Here is a 7,110-nt window from a genome sequence, read left to right on the forward strand (position 1 = left end):
TTAGTTTTAAGCTTATAGATTTTGAACCAGAGACGAGGTATGGTACATTTTTTTACCCTGCAAGGTTAATGTACAAAATATCCCTAATTCCGCTGAGAAAGAATGTCATCCCTAAAACACACTTTGATGAACTCTGAACATGAAAACATTGTATGGGGGCGCCTGGGTGGCTCAGTCGGTTGAGCTTCTCACTTCGGCTCGGGTCACGATCTCACGGTCCGTGAGTTCGAGCCCCGCGTCGGGCTCTGTGCTGACAGCTCGGAGCCTGGAACCTGCTTCAGATTCTGTGTCTCCCTCTCTCTCTGACCCTCCCCCATTCATGCTCTGTCTGTCTTTATCTCAAAAATAAACAAACACTAAAAAAATTAAAAAAAACACATTGTATGATGCCATATAAATAGATTAAACAGAAGTGAACACAAACACTATTCTTCAATTTTTCAATTTATTCTGACTATATATCATAGTATGATAATGTGAAGAAAAATATTTGAATTTATTTTTAAGTTCGTATCTTCTGGCCGCTCTCCACTGAGAGGGCTTAGAGGTGAAATGATAATCAGGTTGCCACCAAAGGAAAAGTGTCTGGAGTGTTCTTTTTTTTTTTTTTTTTTAATGTTTACTTATTTTTGAGAGAGAGAGAGACAGACAGAGCATGAGCATGGGAGGGACAGAGAGAGAAGGAGACACAGAATCTGAAGCAGGTTCCAGGCTCCGAGCTGTCAGCACAGAGTCCAACGCGGGGCTCAAACTCACGAGCTGTGAGATCATGACCTGAGACGGAGTTGGACGCTCAACTGACGGAGCCACCAAGGCACCCCGAGTGTCCTGGATGTCCTTAACGTCTCCCCTCCACCTGAGTGAGCGGATAAGAGGTCAGGAAATTGACACAGAGACCACCACTGGAATGAGAAGAGAAGACCCTGGAAAGTTTAAGAATTGTCTCCCCTCAAGTGGGGAACCCTGATTTTCTCTTGTTCATACCCGAGGCTGATCCATTGTCATCAAGTTGTTTAATGTATTCTGGGGAAAATCTTTACAAGTAGGCCCTTTATGGTTTCATCCCTTCTTTTGTGTTCAGTATTTTTCTTCAGACTCATTTTCTCTTGTATTTTTTTTCTTTCTCTTGAAAAGAGGTGAGTTTATCCATATTTGCTATTTAGTTTTTTTTTTTTTAAAGGCGGGGGGGGCACCTGGGTTGCTCGGTTGGTTAAGCGTCTCACTTCGGCTCAGGTCATGATCTCACGGCTCGTGAGTTCAAGCCCCGTATAAGCTGTGCTGGCAGCTCAGAGCCTGGAGCCCGTTTCAGATTCTGTTTCTCACTCTCTCTCTCTCTCTGTCCTTCCCCCACTCACGCTCTCTCTCTCTCTCTCTCCTTTGAAAATAAATGAACATTAAAAAAATAAAAAAAAAAAAAGAAAGAGGTACGCCCAGAGCACCTTTGGACCCTGCTCCTGTGTCCCCATCATATTCCGTCTCTCGAGACTGTTGTGACTGGGTGGTGAACGCACTCCAGAAGCAGGATGTCTCTTGCGGCATTTCATGTGTCGCCAGTTCAAAACCGTGCCCCAGATGGGTTTTATTTTAGGGATCGGAGATGGTGGATGGGCCTTGTGCTTGAAGAAAGAGAAAATATAGCATGTGGAGGGCGTTCGAGATTAGGATGTAGGTAGGGTGTTCATCTGTAGCTTCTCTGACAGAAACAGAAGTGTGGCTTTTGCTGAGAGGTCAAGGGTGCGCTGTGGCCAAAATAAGATAGTGCTCTTGAGAGAATGGAGCAGGTGGATCTGTGGAGGAGGTCCTAGGACTGAGGAAGCGACCCTGGGATGAGTCAACAAAGGCGAGGCTTGTAGGAGATGGGGAAACATGGGAGCAGCCCCCGTCCCGAGTTGCTGAATTAAGGAGGGTTGAGTTACACGTGCTTGGGGTCAGCCAGGCAGAATGACTTTCAGCAAGTAGGACCAGTAGGAGCGGAACCATGGTCAGGCTCTAGGAAGCAACAGAAGAGGTAAAGCGGTAAAGAGGTAAAGAGTCGTGATAAGGGACACGAAAGGCAAAAGAGTGAGGCTAAATATTTGTGTGGAGGACGCCTAGGGCCATTTGTGTTCCATCTACCATGGAAAACACCGGGGCCCTCAACGGAGGGGAAGAAAGGAGGCTTCCTCGATGTATCAGTACAAGACATGAGGGGGACTGACAATGGGGGCTTTCTGTGACATTTGTAGCACAGACGAGATAAGCAGCTGTCTACAAGAGATTACGGTGGTAGAAATCCCCATTGGAAATGCATCCTGAGACATATCTGTCGTCCTGCACGCCCAATACAAAAAAGACTGTAGGTTACAGATAAGCAAAAGGATAGGATGTGTCTATGAGGAAATATTTAAAAAGAGAGCAATGAAAACTGGAATACTTTTGTGAATTTTTCAGGAAATGCTTTATTTTTCCATCCATCCACCTGCTGATCTAACTCATACTATAGAGAGCCTTCTACTGAGCCAAACTCTATGCACGAAGCAACTCTCTGTCCAGCAGGAGAGGAACCGTATCAACATACAGTTGTGCTCCCGTGATATGTGTGTGTGTAAAGAATGGTGGAGTGATTTATTCTTTCTAGAAAATAGTCAGGAGGACATCAAAAGAAGAACATCCAAGGCGGTGGTAAGACTTCAGCAAAATCAGAAAGTCAAATAGAACTTTGGGTGGTGCAGAACTTGGAGAAGACAATTCTTCTAGGCAGAAGAAATAGTATGAGTGGGGACAGAGATCCGATGGGGTGTGGGTTGGACTTTTAGTGACACATCGACGGTGGCCACAGGGAGGCAGTGGGATATTGCATTCAATACGAGTGCTGCTGAGGAAGATCCATCAGGTGCCGGGGCGTCCACACCCAGTGCGTCTGAGCGTTACCCAAGGATGGATAGGAGAGAGAACTGGACCATCTGGGTCCTTCCTGATGTTCAGATGATTACGAGAGAACATGGGCATCTCCAAATCCATTTTGGTTTGTGCCCTCAGTTCAGAAACAAGCAGGGCAGGAGACAAGAAAACAGCAAGTTGAGAGTTTTGTGAGTTGCTACGTCACTGGAGGGAATGTGGCCTCTTCCGGACTGCAGACAGTCTCAATCATGCCAACACTGGGATTCAATTTTCAAAACTGAATTTCGGTGTTAAGAACGGGTAGAAGGCTCTTGAGAAAATGAGTTACTCAAGGGATTTTGGCTGAGTTGGGATGGAGTTTTGCTTGGCCAACGGGGACACGGGGACAGGGGTGGCAGAGGGAGGATGGAGTGGCATCTCAGGTATTGGTTCCCTGGTCAGGGCTGTAGGGCTCTAGGCAGAAACTGAAGGTCTCATGAGACTGTAGGCAGAAGTGGGAGCAGGTGTTGTCAACAGAGATGGGGACACACAAGCTATGCCGCTGCCCAGGTAACAGAAGCACGAGGCAGAATGTGCAAGAGAGACATCTCCTTCTTCTTTAAAAAATTTTTTTAATGTTTTATTTCTTTTTGAGAGAGAGAGAGAGCACAAGCAGGAGAAAGGAAGAGAGAGAGGGACAGAGGATCTGAAGCAGACTCTGCTGACAGCAGGGAGCCCAATGTGGGCCTTGAACTCTTAGACGGTGAGATCATGACTTGAGCCAGAGTCGGATGCTCAACTGACGGAGCCGCCCAAGTGCCCCTTCTTCTAGAGAGTGAGGTACAGCTTCTCTGGGCTGCCAGACCCCAGGATGAGGGACAGAAGCACGTTCTGGTGTGCTTTGACACCCGGAAGACACAGCACATGTGGCATGGACATCAGTGTTTTCCTGGCCATTGAGACGACAGTAAGACATTCCCCTCGGGTAGTTTCAAGGTGGGGAGAATAAAAAATCACCAGAGGCCAGTTGGTGAACTCATGTGGGACATCACTGGGGATCCCTGGAGCAGCTCAACGAGGCTTGTAGTGGTGCAGGAGGGGTCCTGAGCCAGACATTTTGTGTGTGTGTGTGTGTGTGTGTGTGTGTGATGTGTGTGTGTGTGTGTGTGTGTGTTTATCATAGTCAGATATATATAACATAAAACTTATCATTTTAACCACTTTCAAATGGACAATTCACGGGCACCTGGGTGGCTCAGTCAGTTAAGCATCCGACTTCAGCTCAGGTCATGATCTCATCGTTTGTGGGTTCGAGCTCCACATCGGGCTCTGTGCTGACAGCTCGGAGCCTGGAGCCTGCTTTGAATTCTGTGTCTCCCTCTCTCTCTCTCAAAAATAAATAAACATTAACAAAGTTAAATGGACAATTCAGTGACATTAAGTACATTTATAATGTTGTACAACCACCATCACTAGCCATCGCCAGAATTTTTAATTGTACCAAACAGAAACTCTGTCTCCATTAAACTCTCCACGCCAATCCCCCCCACCGTCAGCTTCTGTTCATATTGCTTCCACTTTCTGCCTCCATGACTCTACCTACTCTAGATACCTCACAGAGTGGAATCATACAGTATTTGTCCTTTCGTCTGGCTTTGTCACTCAGCATAATTTTTTCAAAACTCATCCATGTGATAGCATGTATCAGAATTTCCCTCCCTTTTAAGGCCGAATAACATCTCTTCTATGGATAAACCACATTTTGTTTATCCTTTCGTCTGTTGATGGGCATTTGGATTATTTCCAAGTTAGTTAGATCTTAATGATTACTATAGGTTGGTGATATTTGGGAAATTTTGTTTTTGCATCGATGTCAATCGATAGAGAGAGTACACAATTATATAAACAAAAAGGCAGCAAGGCAGAAAGAGACTGCCGGCAGCTGGTCACACTAGGTGGGGCAAAGTATGAAACCAAAGGAAGAGATCTAGGTTGAACCAGATATAAAATGTTTCATTGATTGCAAGGGACAGAGGCTATCATTATTTAGTTCGTAAGAGGAAATTGGAGAATTTTATCGGGGCCTGTAGTAGAAATATATCCTTAAACTTCTAGGCATGCCGTCCTTAAAATGGATGTGGGCTTCAACCTTCTCTGTGATTCCTATGTGGTCTTTTATAAAATATTTCAAAAAGGGACTTCACAAACACACACACACGCACACACACACACACACACACACACACGCATGCTGAAGCTTATAGGAATTTAAATTAATTGGAGTGAAAATTTGGACCTTTTAAGTGAGTGACGCCAGATACAATGTACTACTCAGAGAATTTCTTCGTCATGTTTGTTCCTTTGCATATGTTGTGTTTTAATGTTTTCGTCACACCTCAATAAATACATTAGGCATATAAGGGTAACACAACGATTCACTTGCTCACAGCTATGTATTACACCCCTGTTTTGCAACACGGTCAGGGCATACTGAGCTTGTGCCCTCACACAGTTATAGTTTTGTGGCTAACAGGACAGAGTTCAGAGTAGTATGGAACATTGGGTGCCATGGAAGAGGTGAGATGATTGACCCAGATCTCGGGCATCAGGACAAGTTCCTGGAGGACATTCAATCTAAATTGAGACCTAAAAACGCATCAGAGTTGGCCAAGTTTAGGAGAGAGAGTGTGTGAGTGTGTGAGTGTGTGTGCGTTGGGGTGGGATTGTGAGGTGAGTAGCATTCCAGGCAGAGGGAACAGTATGTGTAAAAGCCCAGAGGTAAAGGGGTCACGGTACCCTTGGGACAGGAAAGTTCAATGTGGCTGGAAGACAGAGACGAGTGAGACTAGAGAGTTCCTAAGGGCCTGTGGGGAGTTCAGACTTTACCCTGAGGTCGGTGAGAAGCTGTGAGAGTATTTTAGGCACCAAAGAGGTGTGACGACCTTCCCATTAGGGATAAGCCAGCGTCTGGAGGGCTGAGGATGAGTTGGCAGAACAAGGCATGGGCAGGACGAAACTCAGAGCAGAGGTGGTGATGCCCTGGACGAGGCTTGTGGTAGTGGGCAGGGAGAGAAAAGGAAGGGTCTGGAAACTAATCAGGGGACTAAGCGGACAGAGGAGAAGGGGAAAGTGGAATGATAAACCTGGGCTTCCGGTGTGGGGTGCCCTGTGGGTGAGATATTTAGGATGTTTCCGTCTTTTTACTATCTTCATTGGTCATACATTGAATATATTTAACCATGGTACTGCCTCAGTACTCAGGAGAGATTCTGAGACCGAAATACGTACTTATTTGAGGAATTTTTGTGAAACTCGATATTCTCAGCTTCCAGTGGTTGCCATAGAGACTCAGAGCCCCAGCCCCGAGTCCCTATCAGCCCATGTGGATTTCCAAGTTCAGGAATGGTCCTCATTCCTCCCACCCCCACCTCCAGAACCCTAAATCTTAGACCTAAGAAGTAGTTTTATAACGTCGTCTACATATTAATGGAGTTGCCTGTGCTGTCATGGGCATAATCCTACAATAGAGCAGATGCTGGGATTTGAGGGGTCTCAGATTTTGAAGCCCTGTGGTTTTATGGCCACTGCCCTTGTGAAGAAAACAACTATGTTGGCCTAATTTAACCAGAATCTGGATGAACGTGGAGAACCAATTGATTGTGTTTTCTGGTCGGTTGTTGATCCCTGAGTGCCTCCTGGCCCTGAGCTGATGCTCCTGGCTGAGAGCAGATCCTCCTGGTATTACCCTCACTGCTCAGGTCCTAAGGATCTGGGGTCCCCTACGCAGTAGAGCAGGGCTCCTATCCTGCACATCTCTCCATCGCCAGAGAACTGTCTAGAGAGTGGACTCTGCCCTGTGTGCGTATTGGAGATGTGGCAAAGTAGGAACTACTAAGGGGTGAGAGCTATATTCCTGCAAGGAATTGTAGAAGCAATCTAGACCAATAGATTTCAGCCCTCCTTATCAGACCCAACCGCTATTTAACGATTATGTGTAACACCCCCCCATGATCCTGAAATGAAATCCATACAAAATATAACCTACCAATCGTGTAAATGAAGCATGCCAATAGAATGCTTATGCTATGAAATGGAAAAGCGATGAAAGTAATTTGTGATAAAACACTGTGTTTCCATATGAAAAGGCTTAGGCATGAAGAAGGTAGAAGATACATGGAAGCTGTCTGGTGCTCGCACCTGAAGTAGAATTTCTGTGAGTGCAACAGCCACGCACAGGTCCCACGCGTGAGG

This window comes from Herpailurus yagouaroundi, unplaced genomic scaffold (genome assembly GCF_014898765.1).
Source record: "Herpailurus yagouaroundi ecotype Mexico unplaced genomic scaffold, PumYag 207, whole genome shotgun sequence".
In the NCBI taxonomy this organism is placed as follows: domain Eukaryota; kingdom Metazoa; phylum Chordata; class Mammalia; order Carnivora; family Felidae; genus Herpailurus; species Herpailurus yagouaroundi.